This window comes from Sceloporus undulatus, chromosome 1 (assembly GCF_019175285.1).
Source record: "Sceloporus undulatus isolate JIND9_A2432 ecotype Alabama chromosome 1, SceUnd_v1.1, whole genome shotgun sequence".
In the NCBI taxonomy this organism is placed as follows: Eukaryota; Metazoa; Chordata; class Lepidosauria; order Squamata; family Phrynosomatidae; genus Sceloporus; species Sceloporus undulatus.
The window spans coordinates 228979975-228996911 of record NC_056522.1 but is presented as its reverse complement, the minus strand read 5'-3'; the positions used below and the strand labels follow the sequence as shown (position 1 = coordinate 228996911).

Here is a 16937-nt window from a genome sequence, read left to right as displayed (position 1 = left end):
GAGATAAAAAGAGCTTCTTCTCCTCCTCCTCCTTTTTTAAACAAAAAAAGTACTGTTCAATCTGGGGAAAGTGAAACTAACAAATTCAACCTTCTGGTAAAAGAGCCTTAAAGCTTAGCTGGCTGGCTTTGGATCCCTTTGTATCTAGCTATATTTATGGTACTAAAATGAGAGTGACATTTATTTTCTTTTTTACATGATCTTCATCTTTGACAGCTACACAATAGGCAAGTATGACACAATACTCTCCATACTGGGAATAGCTACTAGACGGGTGAGAATTAACAATTCTGATAAGAACTTTAATGTGTCAGTAATTATGTGACTAGTGATTAAACATAGCAACTTCATTTATCCATGAATGGATGAAAGTTTCCTGATGAGTACCAGCTGAATGTCTGAACTGATTGGGGGGGGGGGGATCATTCCAACTGCATCATGGCACTGTGAAAGTTATATCTGTGGTGCTATGACTATGACCCATTCAATTTCACACTTGATAGTTATTGCAGTGTTTTCAGTATCAAATGTCAAACAAGCCCTGTGAACATCCAAATATGGTATGCAAAACATAGGGTACAGTCCATCATTTCAAAGTCCATGTACTAGGATCTAAAGCAAATAAGAATCTATTGCAAGATATAAATGATGCTGTACTCCTGTTGAGGGTGTTTGCTAGTTCATAAGAAGGAGAGTTTGAATTTAAGAGTCACTGAATTGATGGGGTGTTAACAGTAGTACCTGTGGGATCATTTATTGGGATTGCCAACAAACCAAGCTGTCAAGAGGCTATCAAGATATAAATGCACCTGTCAGCATGGAAGATGCATTCAAAGAAGCCTACAGGTAAATTGCTGTCCAACCCACAGGCACTGTTCTCTGTAGCAAACGCGAACACTGAATATGCTGAGCAGTCAATCAATGAATAAGTACAAAATCAACTCAAGGAAAAGCCTTTTTGCAATTATGTTTATACTATATTAGGCAATCAATTTTGTTTCTACCATTTTGAGAAAAGTCCCCTATGGTTCTCAGAAGATGTTGTGGAGCCATGAATACAGCAATCAAAAAACAAGAATCAGACTAATCCAAGAGAGTTGTTTCAAAAAAGAAAAGAAAAAGTGTGAATGAGAATAGGCCTCCACTAAATAAATTTCATAGGAAAGTGCAGCAGCATGCAAATCTCTTCAGATCAGCACCGAATATTTTCAAACACACACACATTACCCATTGTGTAAAACTGTATCAGTAGATCTCTGATAGTACACAATTAATAATATTTAACAAATGAGATACTGCTGGCAGCCCACTGACACATATACATCAAGGACCATTACGGCCAGAAAATAATGGTCTGAATATCAAAGAGGTACTGGGTTTGTGCACATCAAGAAATAGTTCTCCCCACACACTACCTGTTCCATTTTGTAATGGCCATTACAGAGCTCACAAAGGTTATTTCAGACAATAGATTCCACAAGTTGAACATGCAGCAGCTAAAAAGGCCAATGCGATTTTAGGCTGCATCAATAAAAATTTAGACGCGGTCTGCCGGTTGCTGCGTCCAGCTGGAAGCCGCTTTATTTGGCCCATCTATTTTGGGCCCCAGCCCCTGGTTGGGGGAGTCTGGGTGTTGTAGTAAAATAATAATAATAATAATAATAATAATATTTTATTTATATACTGCCCTGTGGCGAACCAATCTGGTCGGTTTACAACATTAAAATAACATACAGCATAAAAACAATATATTTCCCTCCCCCCTTAAAAAGTTATTAAACAACATATCTAATTTAAAACCACAATAACTAGTTAAAATAACAATAAATTAAACAAAAAATACCAACCAATAAACCACTGCAACTTCAGTTCTAAAGAAAAGGGGGCTTTGGAGACATTACTGAGGAGGGGGAAATCCTGAAATCCTGAGGCCGGGATATTTCAATCTGGGAAGGCCTGCCTGAAGAGATCCGTCTTGACAGCCTTTTTGAACATATCAAGGTAGCAGGAATCAATCAAAGAGAGTTGTGTCAAAACAGTAAAGGAAAATGTGAATGAGAATAAGCCTCCTCTGAACAAATCTCATCTGAAAATGCAGTAGCATGTTAATCTCTTCAAGTCTACCATTTGAGCCCTGGTGGTGCTGTGATTAAATGCCTGTACTGCAGCCTCTCATTCACAAACCACAAGGTTCTGAATTCATTACCAGCCAGGGGTTCAGGGTCAACTCAGCCTGGCATCCTTCTGAGGTCGCTAAAATGAGTGCCCAGCTTGTTGGAGGTAATCAGCTTACACATTGGAAACCACTTAGGGAGCACTTAAGTGCACTGATAAGCAGTACAGAAATGTATTTGCTATTGCTATTGCTACAGCAGCAGTGAATACTTTCAAACACACACACACACTAAAAGATAGATAGACAGAAACATTGCTTATTGCTTAGAATAATATTACTAGATATCTGATATTACATAATCAATAATGCTTAACAAAATAAAACAACACTTAGGCTGGCATCTTGTTAGGTAGTTATACCATTGTAAACTGATTTGTAGTCATGTCAAGTTGAATTGTCCATATTCTCAGGAGGAGAGCAGAGAGATAACAAAATTTTCAGGACCATTGTGTAAGCAGTGCCATGGTAGTGTCATGACTCCCATTGCACAATCAGTCATATTGTACAATGGGCATTATTATGTCATGGGTCTAGGTGCACAATGGAGACCCCATTGCATATCAGGACATCTCACACAGTACCCTGTTGCACAGCAAGGCTTCCCATTGTACAACAAGACACCATGCAAATTGCTGGGCTATGCATGGTCAAAATTCATTAGAAGAGTTGCATATCATGTGAGAAATGTGGCTATATCATCGTAACGTTACGAAGTGTAGCCTCTAATGTAGAAGACTAATAACTGTTTTTCTAGTCCGAACCACTCACTCATCACAACACATTCCTTACTGTTGAAAATCTTTTTTCATGTTTGGGTGGTATTCAGATTTTTTAAAAAAAAGTCCATCAACAAATAAAGCTATAAGGGGAGAGATGATTCCTTGAAAATGATGCAGTGTTTCTTGTGTGACCCAGTTGTCAGACCAGACATACCAGCCCTAACATGTGGATGTGAGAAACATGCACTACCTCCAAAGCTTTAATGAGTTATCCCTTCATGCTGGCTTTACAAAGAATTAAATTAGAGAAAACCCAGAGATGCCCAAAGTTTATCACACAACATCACTGTTAACGTAAAATAATGCGTCATTTCATTTTAGCAGCAATTCAGTGTGATAAACTTCCCGAATTTGTGAGTTCTGTTTAAATTAGAATTTAATTTAACTCTCATTTCAATCCCATTTTCACACGGGATCTCAGCTAGTGTGATTAAGCTCTAAGCTTTGCTGATCAAAGAACAACAACATCAAAAACTCTGTGGGTAACATTGGTGTATTTTGTTCATAGTCCTGTTCAGGCTTTGCTCATCATGCTGTCTTGAACCCAACAGCAGGGGAGTTCCTATTCCCACATCTGCTATTGTTACATTGCTCATGTAGACATGGACATGTCTGAAGATGAAAAGTTCAAATATAGGCTTTTCCTGGGTTCTTGCTCAGAACGTGAACTTCTGTGACTAGAGGCCCATCATTCAGATATATCACTTTCCACATGAAAAAAGTGATGACAGAGGAAGAGGGACTAGGCACTCCTTTCCTGCCATGGTCAAGGAAGCATGATCAGTTATGTTGAAAAAGGGGTTCTCTCTCTGTCTCTCTCAATCATCTGAATGTTCATCATAACATTAAAGATAGCCCAGCATCTAGAACTTCTCTTATCAAATCTTCCCACAGCCTGAAAGAAATCTTGCTGCCAGACTTTGGTTTTGGTTTGGTTGGTTCTGTCAAGGAGCTGTATATAACCTGTGAAGAAACCTATTGCAGTATCACAATAAGCTGGAATCACAATAAGCTGGAAAGGCTTCACAAAAGAAAATATTTCAAATTCTTATGATTTTTTTTAAGTAAAGAAACTTTTTTCTGAAACACCCAAAAGGCATAATTGTCAGATCTGACTGACAATATTTGTTTTCTTTCATTTTGCCATGATTGATACACATGCACTATAAAAGCTGTAAATATTTGTTCATAAGATTAACAGGATTGTGATCATTTCCAATACTTTATTTTAGAAAGTAACAAAACAAATAAATATCTCTAACTGAGCCATTCTCCATTAAAATACTAAAAAGTCAAATTTGGATTGAAAACTAGACCATAAACTATGAAACAAATGAGAAACCTTACAAATCACAATAGATTGATTTCATTGTACAAATGAATTCCTGAACTATGAAGGAAGAGAAAGGTGTGTTTCTGGCATTTGTTGTTTCCAGGTCTTTTGTACAAAATCTAACAAATACAGTGTGCTTGGCGCTGTACGCCGGCTCAGGATATGTGGACTTAAGTTCACATGGACAGTGAGCCCTAATATGGTGAATGGGGTGTGCACCTGTGGCATGCACCGTGCTACGCACTATGAGGATACGTCCCATTCAAATCAATGGTGTTTGATCATACAGGAGATTTGCCTTACGCAGGAGTGGCGAATTCCAGAAAGGATCCCCTGCATAAGGTGAGGGCACACTGTAGGTCTTAGAGAAAAGTAAGATTATTCTGAATCGCAATGTGGGAGTTTGATTTCCCTGATCACTCTAGATAGATACAGTAGATGACAGACTGACAGGCAGGCAGATGCACTCTAGGGCTATAATGTAAGTTCAGACATTGTCCACGCAGCACACAAATGTAGTTGCACCACCAAATTAGACTGTCACATCAAAACATAGTATTAATATCCCTGGCATACTATTAATCTCCTTACTGTGGAGGGGTTGCCATATACCATTTCAACTCACCCATGGAAACATGACTACTTAAATCAAAACTTGTCTGTTTTAATTCAGATTAAATTAAATTATTCCGAGAAAGAAGCTTCTAATGCACTTTCCCTCCCTTTCCCCAAAACTGGGACTCAGAGCAGCTAACCATGCAGTTGACAGAGAAAGTTCAGAATGGGAGAAAGGAACAACTGATTCTACAGTACTGTTTTTTTCCATGTCTTGGTAATTGTGAATGTTTCCTTGTACATTTGTCCAAAGAAATTTAAGTGTTCATATATGCACATATTGGTTCATTGTGTTATTTGACTGCAGTAACATTTCAATTACTAGTCACTTTTATTATTGCATCTATTGCTTAATTTGAGTAATAACTACAGAAAGCCATTACAAACACTTCTGGCAACACTTTCATATTTCTTCTTATTCAGGCTAACATGAAAGTGCAAAAATAATGAGAGTTCTCTTAATCACCACTGATCTAGCCTTGTAAATATCGTTGAAGAAAATCACAAAGAGAAAGTTATCCTGTGCCCTTTAAGACTTTCTCCTCTCCTTAATGAGGCATCTTCAGACAGCTACTTTGTTGTTCTTGCCCTATCCACTGTGGAATTAGCAGATTTGTTATCTACAGCATATAAAAGCAAACAGCATATGCTTTTGTTAATATCTTCATAATGTCACAGCCCAGTCTGTCACTGAACTCCTTCTGAGCCATTTCTTTTGACTAGAAGATGCAACAAGAAAAAGGAGGATGACCATCACCTCTCATAATTCTTTCATAACTTTCAGCTGTTCTGTGATTTGTACAATACAAAAATTGTGCATTTCAATTTTGATGTAAATACTAATATTTCCTTTGTTGGCTATAACTCCTGCATTGGAAATCTGTTGCCTTTAGGAATTAAAAATCATTTCTTCTTGATGCAAAATCGTTTCTATCCATAACTAACCCCTTAAAAGTGGCATCTCTTCAAAAGGGTTTAGAAATTAGACACTGTTTGAAGATCAAGGAGATAAGGTAGGCTGTCTTGTTTTTACCCCTGCAAACTTTCCTAGGTAACCCTTTGATAGTCAAATGAAGCATACTTTAAATAATTCTTTCTTTGTATATTCCTAATGAGGGCTGCCCATCGCTTGCTCAGAGTCCAACTTTTGCAACTTATTTTCAGTTACAGTGCAAGGCGGAGGCTGGTTTCCACATAGCAGTTTGTTCAATTACAGATAGATATAACACCCTGTAATCATACCAAACATCTGTTTTAGAGAAACTGGAGATAAAAACTAGGCCTCTGATCTCATCCTTAAACCCCTGATCTCTACAATGAGCAAATAGTGAACAGGTCTATATATGCATGGCATTAGCAGCTAAATAACAGTGAAGAACTGTGCTAGCATAATTGCCCATCCAGGCAAGAATGCACACATGGAAGTCTGCTTTGATATCCATGGGTTTTAACAATGTTCTATTTTGACATTCTGCTGTAGAAAAGATCAGTTTTTTGTTTGTTTCACCTTTGGCCATTCCTGTAAATGGTAGTCTGTTACAGCTAGGGTACTCCACTCTGAGTTATTATCCTAAACATAGTTTAGGGGATACATAGGGGCTGTGAAATTTCCCCAAATCCTACTTACTGGTAAGCAGCCAGTTGGATTGAGGGGGGGGGGATTTAAGGGGTTCGATTCCCCTATTGATCAAGAAGTGGCTACTCCCCTGGTGAAACCAATCTCTGGCAGGAAGGAGATTTGTGACCAGAGTCCTTTTTCTGCCTGTCATACCATTTATTTTTAATGTGGATTATGTAATATGAACATTATCAACATGCATACAGGAACACAGACACACATATTTTTCCTCTAGAAAAATTGAATATTCATATTCTGCTAACTCAACCACATTTGAGTGATCTGCTAATTCAGCCATATTCTTTCATGCATAAGATAAAGTTTTTGTATTTTGGAACCTATGTAAAGTCATCCCTTATTTTCCAAGTAATTAAATTCAATATTTTCCTTCGTTTTTCATATGAATACTTCTAAAAGCTTTCTATTATGTTTTTTTTTATTTACAAGCTTTCAAAAAACAAACAAAAAACAAAACAAAATAAAACCAATCTACTCTCTATGACAAGTCCAAAAACTTTTGAAGAAAGTTACGCAAAAACAAATTGGATTTAGGATCATGCAAACACATTGAGAATCTGATTAAAACAGAATCCTAATGACGTGCATCCCTTAATATCTGCAAGATTATGTTTTAATTACACTTCCAAGTGACTTAGAAATATAATTAATTAATAATAATAATGGTTTGCCACCCTCCAATAATGTACTGAACTATAATGTAGGTTTTCATCTTATAGACAACTCCACTATCCATCCCAGTTTATTTCTGTTGTAGTTTAGCTCCAGCCCTCCCTCTAATGATGACCAAATGTTAAAACTTGGTATTTTTAACTACCTCTGTTGCCTCACTGTAAAAATGCATCAGGGAACTCCAAGCCAAGATGGGGTTTAACTTTCAAACCAGACCTAAGGACAATTTCATTCTGCCACCCTCCAGGGTGCAAGGCCTAAAGAGGTGGCTCCAGAAACGTTCCTTCCACCCAAACGGTGTCCAAGGTGCTTGCCAAAATATAATCCAAATATTTATACCAAAAGTAAGTAATCATAATTCAACTTTTAAGCCACATTCGATATGAACAGACACCACCCTAGCCAATTTTCCATATACCTTTGGAAACAGTATGGGGTAAGTGAAAAACCCGTGCAAAGGGGAGGAAATTCCTATCCGGCCCCTAAGCGACCAATAAAGCATCATACTAAATCAGTGGTGGCTGGGCGGGTTGATTTCTTCTGTGCAGTGGGGCAATGGGGGTAGTTGGCAAACCTTTATCTCTGACCAGAAAACCATCACCATGGCATTGCTGCCATGGCATGATTGGTTATTGTCTGCCTCATCCCAGGCCAGGGAGGGCAGCAAACAGCCCATTCCCACTCCAACTCCTTCATCCATTGCAGACCAGTTGCTCTGGTTCACACACAAGCGCGCGTACACACACACACAAAAACACAAAGAGCAATGTAATTCTTGTCATTTTACCTGATGTTGACAATCCACTTTCACTTTTTTTCAAAAAAGAGGATTGCCAGCTCTTAATCAGAACAAAAACTGATGCTTCTTAAACATGTAAATGGTGAGATATGCAGGGCATTAGGAATACATCCATCCATCAGTGTTCCTAATTTATTTGTAATGTGAGTGTCAGTAGTGAGGTAATTGTCTCACTATTAAATCTAAACAAAAATCACATAACAAATGTCTATAAAAGAGCTATGTGACTGCCAGTTCACAAAGTGACAGAATTTTTTCCCCCTTTAAACATTTGAATTGCTGTTCGGTTATGAAAACAGAGTGCCTGTCTTAATTCATCAGTAAGATTTCAAAATGTTAATAAAATCTTGGTAGAATGATTTTTGTGTGTATGAAATGTGTGAGCGTGTCTGCATAGGTGGATAAATATGATGGAAATCTTTGATTTTTTTTTCAATCTGAGAACTTTCTAAGTTTTTCCTCCACGGATTACAAGGATTTTGTTAATTTGTTCTCTCCCTGCTACACACATTTAGGTCTTTTTTGGAAACTGTTATTTATGCAGGAAAATTGTTTTTCATTTGTACTATCAAAAATACCAACACATATTTTGAATGAGGTACAGTGTTAACGCTGGCTGAAATCCTATTGGAGATTTATATATGTGTAAATATCATAATTATGGGGCTATGTACTGAATTCTACTCCAACTTACTGGGAAGCAGCCATTGCAATCAATGAGGATCTGTTCAGTCTGTCAACCAGGAAGCAGCTAAGTGACAGGCCAAAATAAAGCTGCTTCAGGTCATTTTAGAGGTATGCTGTTTCGATGATGCATACATACTAAAAGTCTGGAAGCTGCGCCAAAGCTGTGCTCTAGTCCTTAGGACTGGATTGTGGTTTTGGCGTGGCTTCCGGACTCTTAGTACGCATGCATAATTGAAACAGCATACCTCCAAAGTGACCCGAAGCAGCTTTATTTTGGCTTGTCTGTATGGGGCTGTTCTGACCCACTACCTTGAGCAATCTCCAGTTCAAGAAAGAAAAGCAGGACCTCTGTTGCAATGTCTCAGTTGGAAAGAGTGCTCACATGGGGGTGAATGGGAGTCTCAGCCAGCTGCTCCCCAATTGAATGGGGAGCAGACCGCCTTCAATCATAGTGGCTGTTTCCCTCAAAGTGGAGACTAGGGGACATTCATGGTCCCTATGTAGCTCCTAAACTAGGTGCTATGTTGCACTATGTAGGGATCATAAATACAAAACAATTCCAATAGGATTCCAACCACTATTTCCTAAGCAAAAATGAAATTTTCACAAAAGATATAAAATGTGAATCATCTTGCAGTGTTGGACTTGAGGGCATTTAAATGGATTGAGACACTCTTTTTTTGGTCAAGGGTGTGACAAATTGTGAACATCCTGTAGTACTAAGCTTCCCCAAGAATTCATCAGGTCCCCAAAACTGAGATACATCACTGCTCTGAAACAAGTTTTACTGGTGGTAACTGATGCAACTGATGCAATTTTTGTTTAAATTAAACAAAGTATCACAGTACTTTAGCTGATGGGCATCTAAATAACTAATTCTACCCAGACTATCCAATATGCCAAAGTTTGAGCTCTCTTTGGATGTCTACGGGTTCCCTGAGCTGAGATGCAGCCCGATAGAGCAAGTATGTAAGAATTTGGATTCCAAAAGCTTATAAAGTGCAGAATGAAACAAAGGAAGTAGAAATGAGCTGACATGACCTCTCTCCCATCTTCTTACCTGTAAGAACTGTACAGGCAGGTTTCAAGCAATAGTTTATTACTTCAGTTTGTTCCCAGCTGTTACTTTTTCAGCCTTGAACTACCAAGTTGAAGTGAAACTAAATCATAGGACCTACTAAGTACAAGTTAACCTTTTGCATGCCACTGGACAGCTGTCAGCATTTGACCCTGATGCTAATGACTCAAAAATCCACCAGCCTGGTGACAGATGCTCACTGCAATCTCTAATAGATAAATCTAGTTACACAGTAACATAGAACTCATGTTTCTGTGAATGCAATGCCAGTGACACAGCAGATATTCCTGCCCTTTCTCCTGCATATCTCAATAGTTTTCAGAAGATCAAGGAACCCTGCTGAAGAGTGTAGGTAAGATGTCTACTTCTGTATCATTCAAAGAAAAGAAAAGAAAAATGCTACAAAAGAGAGAGAGAGAGAGAGAAAGCAGCAGTGGAGCCAGATTTGCATTGATATATATATAGAGAGTAGAGGGGCACATTTAGAAAAGAAATGCCATAATTTAATAGAAATGCAATATATTTCACCACAGTGGGAGTGCCTGTGTTGTGGTGATTTGTTGCCTACTCAATCTGCTATCCAGATGCTATCTGTAGATGAACAACCTCAAGGCCTCCGCTGCTCTCCCATTCCTATGGCTCATTTATTCATTAGCCACATTTGGGACCTTATTGCATTATATTCTTAAAATGGGGCTAGGTTGCTTTAACTGCTCTGACTGCCTCCTCTTGCATTTTAGAGTTTGCAGTTCAGTGAGACTTAAGAGCTCTCTGGCTGAATATTCTAAATGCCCCTTCCTAAACTACAAGTTTCAGAATGCAACAGGAGGCAGACACAGCAGTTAAAGCAACCTAGCCCCATTTTAAGAGTGTAATGCAAAAAGGTCCTTGGATATGTCATCTGTCTGAATAAGGTCCAGATGCTTCAAACAGAGTAAAGCACATGACTACGCTAAGTTTAGGGAGTGGTTGGAGAATGAACTGGAAGATGAATGTAATTCTGAATGTCATAGGCCCGTTCCGGGTGGGTGTATAGTATGTCCCCAGGACGTACTAGGTTTAGGAAGGGGCGTCACTTCCTGACACCCCTAACCCTAGTACGGACTGGGTCCGTACAAAATGGTGGCATCCGTTCTACACAGGCGCTGCCATTTTGACGTTGTGGATGCATAGCGTCCGGACGTCGTGCGGCGGAAGTGACACCACGAGTGTGCGACTAGCGCCTTGTGGCACCACTTCCAGGGCACAAAAAGAAACGCCATTTGGCGCTTCTTTTTTGCTGCACCTGGGAACTGTGTGGTTTGGCCACTGCGGTTCCCAGACACAGCAACCGCCGGCAGCGGCAGACCGCCGCTTTTAGGCGGTCTGTAACACACCATAGAAACCTGTAGAATCAATCCTACTCATTTCTCGTGATGCTTTCCACCTGTACAACCCTTTCATTGATAGTTGCATTACTTATTTTCTTACCATGTTGCATTTGTATGGTTTGAATGTAACTACAGAGATAATGTAACTACAGAGAGAGGCAGAGGAGCTTATTCCATGGCGTTTAAATTCAGTTTATCTCTATCCAGATTAAATCTTAATTCAGGTGGCATCCTGATTTTATCAAATGTTTTTTTGCCACCTAATTTGCTGCCCAAATCCACCCTGGGTCCATCCTCACTTCCAGAGCCACTCCTCCCAGCTCTTTTCAAATCCAACAGTTTTTCGGCTTCAGAAAATGGCCGGTGGAATGCAGAGATGGACCTGGGCTGTATTCGGGCAGCAAATTAGTTAGCAAAAACTGTCTGATAATATTAGGATGCTACTCAAATTAAGGTTTAAATCAGATAGAAGTAAGCCAAATTAAAATGCAATGGGATAAGCTCCAGAGAGAAAGAGAGATGTTTTATACAGACTTAACCCAGTGCTGCCTGTTCTGACTGACATGGTCTCTTTAAGAATTCAACCAAAGGTTATGTCCACCTATGTTTACTTGACATAAGTGTAAATGGATCAGGGATGGAAACTTATACCCTACCCATACAAAACATGTGCTATACCATGGTATCATGTACCATGTGTCCAGAACATGATTGTCTTGTCACAGAAAAGCGAGATATAAATAAAAAAATTATTTATTATTTATTTATTTAACATTCAGCTGGTAAGGTATGAGGGTGTTGCTATTAAATCACATGTTGCAATGAGACAGTGATGCCATATTTATGTAAGGTTATGCTGTACACTGAATATGAAAAATCCGATCTTGTTTGAAATAAAAAACTTCAACAGATTTGGAGCAAGTCATGGATACTCTTTGATCCTGATTGGTTTAGAGTCTCAGTATGCTATCCCTGTGACTTTCCAGGGACTCTTTAAGAGGATAACATTCTCCAGTATGACACTGTCCATAGATTCGGAGCTTCAACAGACAACTTTTTAAAATAAGTTCCTTTTGTTATTAGAATACAGGAAAGGATAAGCAGAAAAAGTCTTTTAGTCAGCATGCTATGTCTTTAGAATATCCACCTAAAGACTTCTGCACAGCACCTCCTTGAGACTTATGCATAATACGTCAACTGACAGCATGCACCAGGTAAGTTATTGAGCCACATCCATGTTGATCAATTTGTTCTGTTTCATTTTATAGTTATTCTTGTACCATTTTCTTGTTCTGATAAGCTTATTGGCTTAAATCCGCTAAATACACTATGCTTTAAAAGTTGGAGAAAACAGAAAACAAGTTTTGCTCAGTTCTTATATCTCTCTTTAAACAATTCTTTGACCTAAATATGGGAACTGGCTGACCTTATCCTAAAATGTATAGGGGTGTGAAAGTGAGAGCTGGAGAAAATTAGGAGATTAAAATGAGGGCATAAGGAAATCAAGGCATTATTTATGACATTGAAGCCAGATGGGAAGATAATGTTTGGTGGCCACTAAACACTAAATGAGGCCTCCCACATGCTCTGATTTATGACTATGTGTGAGCATGTATAGAGGACATTTCCCAACATCTTATTTATAGGCAGGTATAATTTAAGATGGCAGCCAGAGTGGTGTAGTGGTTTGAATGTTGTGCTACAACTCTGGAGACCAGGGTTTGACTCCTTACTCAGCCATGGAAGCCCACTGGGTGACCTTGGGCAGGTAACACTCAGCTCCAGCAAACTCCATAATAATTTCACTTTAGGGTTGCCATAAGACAGAAATGACTTGAAGTCACACAACAACAAGTATCTAAGATGAGAGCCAGAGCTGTGTAGTGGTTTGAGCATTGGACTATAACTGTAGAGATCATGGTTCATTGTGGGCATGGCTGCCACGCCCCGGGTCGCCGCCCCTGGGATTGGCTCCATGTGCGCCAAGAAAGTCGCTACAAACAAACAACAAGGCTGATATAACTTTACCAACAAAACTCAAAGCACGTTTATTCCTTGTTCCAAGTCACACAGTTGCATATGCCCACTTCCTAGTTACTTCACTGGAGTTGACAACTTAGGTTTAGGCCCGAAGTTCCTGTGCCGCTGACCTAGTTACTTCACTGGCCAAGCAAGGATTTCTTCCTCTCTCCCAGAGCTTGCTGCCAATTAATTGGGCCCTCCTTCACAGGGTTCGTGAGCAGGGAGGATGATAATTCCACGGTGGACTATCCTGTCCTTCCCTCGCTGCGGGTCTTGGGGCTGCTGCTACTGCCTGGCGCCCTTCCCTTAACACCCACCATGGCTCCTCTCCTTCTCTCAGCCCTTCTCTTCTCCAGCCTACTTCATGGTTCCACGGCTGTCCTCCACCTCCAATCTCCTCCCAGGGGCAGGCGGGGTGAGTAGTCAGGACTGGGCCTACACGCACTCTACCTCCCAGAGAGTAGTCCCGTCAACCTTGGCATCCTCCTCTTGCCTCTGAACGCACCTCCTCTTTCCCTCGCTCCGTCTCCTCGCTGAGTCCCCGTCTTCCGGTCACTCTCCTTCCCCAGAGCACCTCTCCCTTGCTCTTTTTCAGACTCCCCAGGGCTCCACCCCTCTCTGCAGGTGTAACCCCTAATTGCTTCCCCCTCTCTGGCTGGGTCCTTTCCCCACTCCTCACCGCTTCTGCGTCCTCAAGCGCCCCACTCGCCCGCTCAACCCAACCACTACTCTCCTTCTCTTTACATTCAGTTTCTCATTTGGCCATCGAAACCCACTTGGTCAAGTCATACATTCATGTCCCCTGTGATAGGGTCATCATAAGTTAGAAATGACTTGAAGGCACACAACAACGAGGCTTACATAGGAAAAGGTGGGTTTTTTGCAGAGCCAGTACAGTTAGATCGGACACCAGAGCTGCCCAGGAATCCTCATGACTGCATTTTGGGGGATAGTTTTCCTGGTTCTATCCTAAGATCACTACAATTCACCCTGAAGATACCTCAGGATTGTATTAACACATGTGTTTACAGCTTTATAGTACTGAATATCTGTTTCATCTCTCAATGGATATTAACTGATTACTATTATGAAAATCAATCATTTTTTACTATTTTCTTGTCTATTCTGCATCTCTCCTCCAGCAAATGCATACTTATCTGTTGGGCCAGGCTAAATTCAGTGCATTTGATGAAGTCCGCTGGAGCGAAAGCTTATACCAAATAAAATTTTAAGGTGACACAATTATAGTTTTTTCTGGTTCTAGTTCAGTGGTTCTCAACCTTCCTAATGCTGTGACCCTTTAATACAGTTCCTCATGTTGTGGTGACCCCCAACCATACAATTATTTTCATTGCTACATGCAAATATGTGTTTTCCAATGGTCTTAGGCAACCACTGTGAAAGGGTTGTTCGACCCCCCAAAGGGGTCCCGACCCACAGGTTGGGAACCACTGTTCTAGTTGCTGCTAGATTCTTAGGCGTTTACCGCATTGCTGAAAAATGTGACTTACTCCTGCCGTGTTGAAGTCTCTTTTGGAATAAAGTTGAGTATTATCATATACAAAATACCACAAATGCTGCCTGCTGAATGCAACGTGGCTAACTTCTGGTTAGAAGCTGTGTTCAGCCAGCCCCTTTTCAAAATGGGGAAGCTTCTAGCTTTGCAAATCAGCCTGTTGAGCGCGGCTTATAGCTGGAGGTTAGCCAGGTTGCACTCAGCTGATGGCACCGGCGACATATCGCATATGATAATACCCAACTTTATCTCAAAAGAGACTTCAGTGTGGAAGGGGTAAGTCAGGTTTTTTTAGCAATGCAGTAAACTCCTTAGTTGTAACCAACAATTTGCTCAATGCTGCATAGCAACAGTGTCAGGTGCCTACCACACTGGTGCAGATGTCAATTTTTTGTCTTCAGCTACAGATACAGCTAAATGAAACAACCCTCTCTCTTCTACCTGACAAGCTGAAGTGTTTGCGTTATAAAATAATAGACACTCCTGTCGCTAACCTCAGGTGGTAACAAGATATTGCATTTTATGACACATTTTCTCCATCTCTCAAATATCTGACTTGAAAGCAACAACTGTGCTCTGAAAGCTATTTTAGGGTGTCAGATTAATTGTATCTGTTAATGCTTTTCAATGTTGTGGCACATAATTTTTTTGCAAGCTTTTCACATTTTAACTTTTCACATTGTTAAAGAACTGGTGGGTTTAAAGGGTTAAAAATAAGCAACTCTTTCCTTGTAAGTAACACTTTTATATGAATATGTGTGCAGCTAAAATCCAAAGTATATGGTGTAGGTGTTGGATCCACAGAATACAGTGGGAATTATTTTTGTGTAAATGTGTATAGGATTGTTCTGTTTATAATTACACCATAAATTCTTTCATAGAATCATAGAATTGGAAGAGACCCCAAGGACCATCCAGTCCAAGCCCTGCCATACAAGAACACATGATCAAAAGACTCCTGACAGATGGCCATCCAGCCTCTGTTGAACCACTCTCTGAGGTAGCATATTCCACTGTTGAACAGCTCTTCCTAATGTTTAAATGGAATCTCTTTTTCCTGTAGTTTGAATCCATTGCTCCATGTCCTAGTTCTGGAGCAACAGAAAACAAGCTTGCTACATCCTCTATATGACTACCCTTCAGATTTAAATATGGCTATCATGTTTCCTCTTAACCTTCTCCAGACTAAGCATATGCAGCTCCTCATAGAACATGGTTTCCAGATGTTTCACCATTTTGGTCATCCTCTTCTGGACATTCTCCAACTTTTGTAATACTACCAAAACAATCTGGTGCTCTGGAGTTCTGAAACAAAAGTATCATAGATGTACTTAAGATATACGATCTATATTCCTGATCACTACTGGTTTGATGTACTTTAGAATTGAATATTGTTGCTTTGTGTCTCAGACTGAGATCATCTTCTAGATCCGAAGGGCTGTACAGGCCAGCTTTCCATCATAAGGCATCTGCTCTTGAAAGAGATGTCAAGTCCATGTCTGGTTTAAAGGTAAAGAACCATAAGAAGGGAATGAAGGAGCCAGACTGTTGACAATCAATCACTAGCTCCTGAATAAACACATAGGCCCTCACTGGGACAGCTGGGATGAGAGAGGCCAGGAGAGCTGCACCTTTGAAATGTAGGCTCTAAGCCCAGGACCATCACCCACTGGCACAGAAACACCTGAGCCCACCTGGCTGAACCAGCCCAGAGAATATTATCAGCCTATAGTGGACATTAGGCTGGACTTTTTAAAAAATATATAGTATTAGTATATTAACTATGGAGAGAGATGGCAACAGGCAGAGGGAGATTACTGTTAATATAACTATTTTAAGCATGTAATTTGTATTTGTTTGTTATTTTGTTGTTGGGGGAGAGTTGGGGATTGTCATATTACTTATGTTATGTTTGATTATTATGCCATGTCATGTTATTTTAACATATGTAATTTGATATTGGTAGTTGTTCTGCTGCCAGGGAAGTACCGGGGATTGCCATTTAAATTATTATGCTATGTATTGTGCTATGTATTTTTGATGCCTTTGTTTTGTAATTTGCCTTGATTCTGTAAGGAAAGGGCTAAATATAAATATTATTATTATTATTATTATTATTATTAGCCATTTCCCCCCCCCCCCCCCACAATAGTAAAATATATTGTAGTTCTGTTTAAATTACAGGCATAACACACACACATATGCATCTGACATACATACTCATATGCATCCAAATGAATCTGAGGAAGTAGAA

General features: G+C 39.8%; 2 long non-coding RNA genes across 2 annotated transcripts in view; one reads left to right on the top strand and one right to left on the bottom strand.

Annotated features, from left to right (window-relative positions):
- The window catches only part of LOC121919648, a 92041-nt gene extending 82236 nt beyond the window's left edge, over window positions 1-9805 (bottom strand). Inside the window, exon 1 of the long non-coding RNA XR_006101544.1 lies at window positions 9758-9805. This is a non-coding gene — a long non-coding RNA (uncharacterized LOC121919648). The remainder of the gene's footprint in view (window positions 1-9757) is intronic.
- Window positions 9806-10052: 247 nt separating this feature from the next.
- On the top strand, window positions 10053-16423 carry LOC121919690. Its single transcript, XR_006101556.1, has 3 exons — window positions 10053-10127; window positions 12229-12359; window positions 15565-16423. It is a non-coding gene; the product is annotated as an uncharacterized LOC121919690 (long non-coding RNA).
- Window positions 16424-16937: the final 514 nt, after the last annotated feature.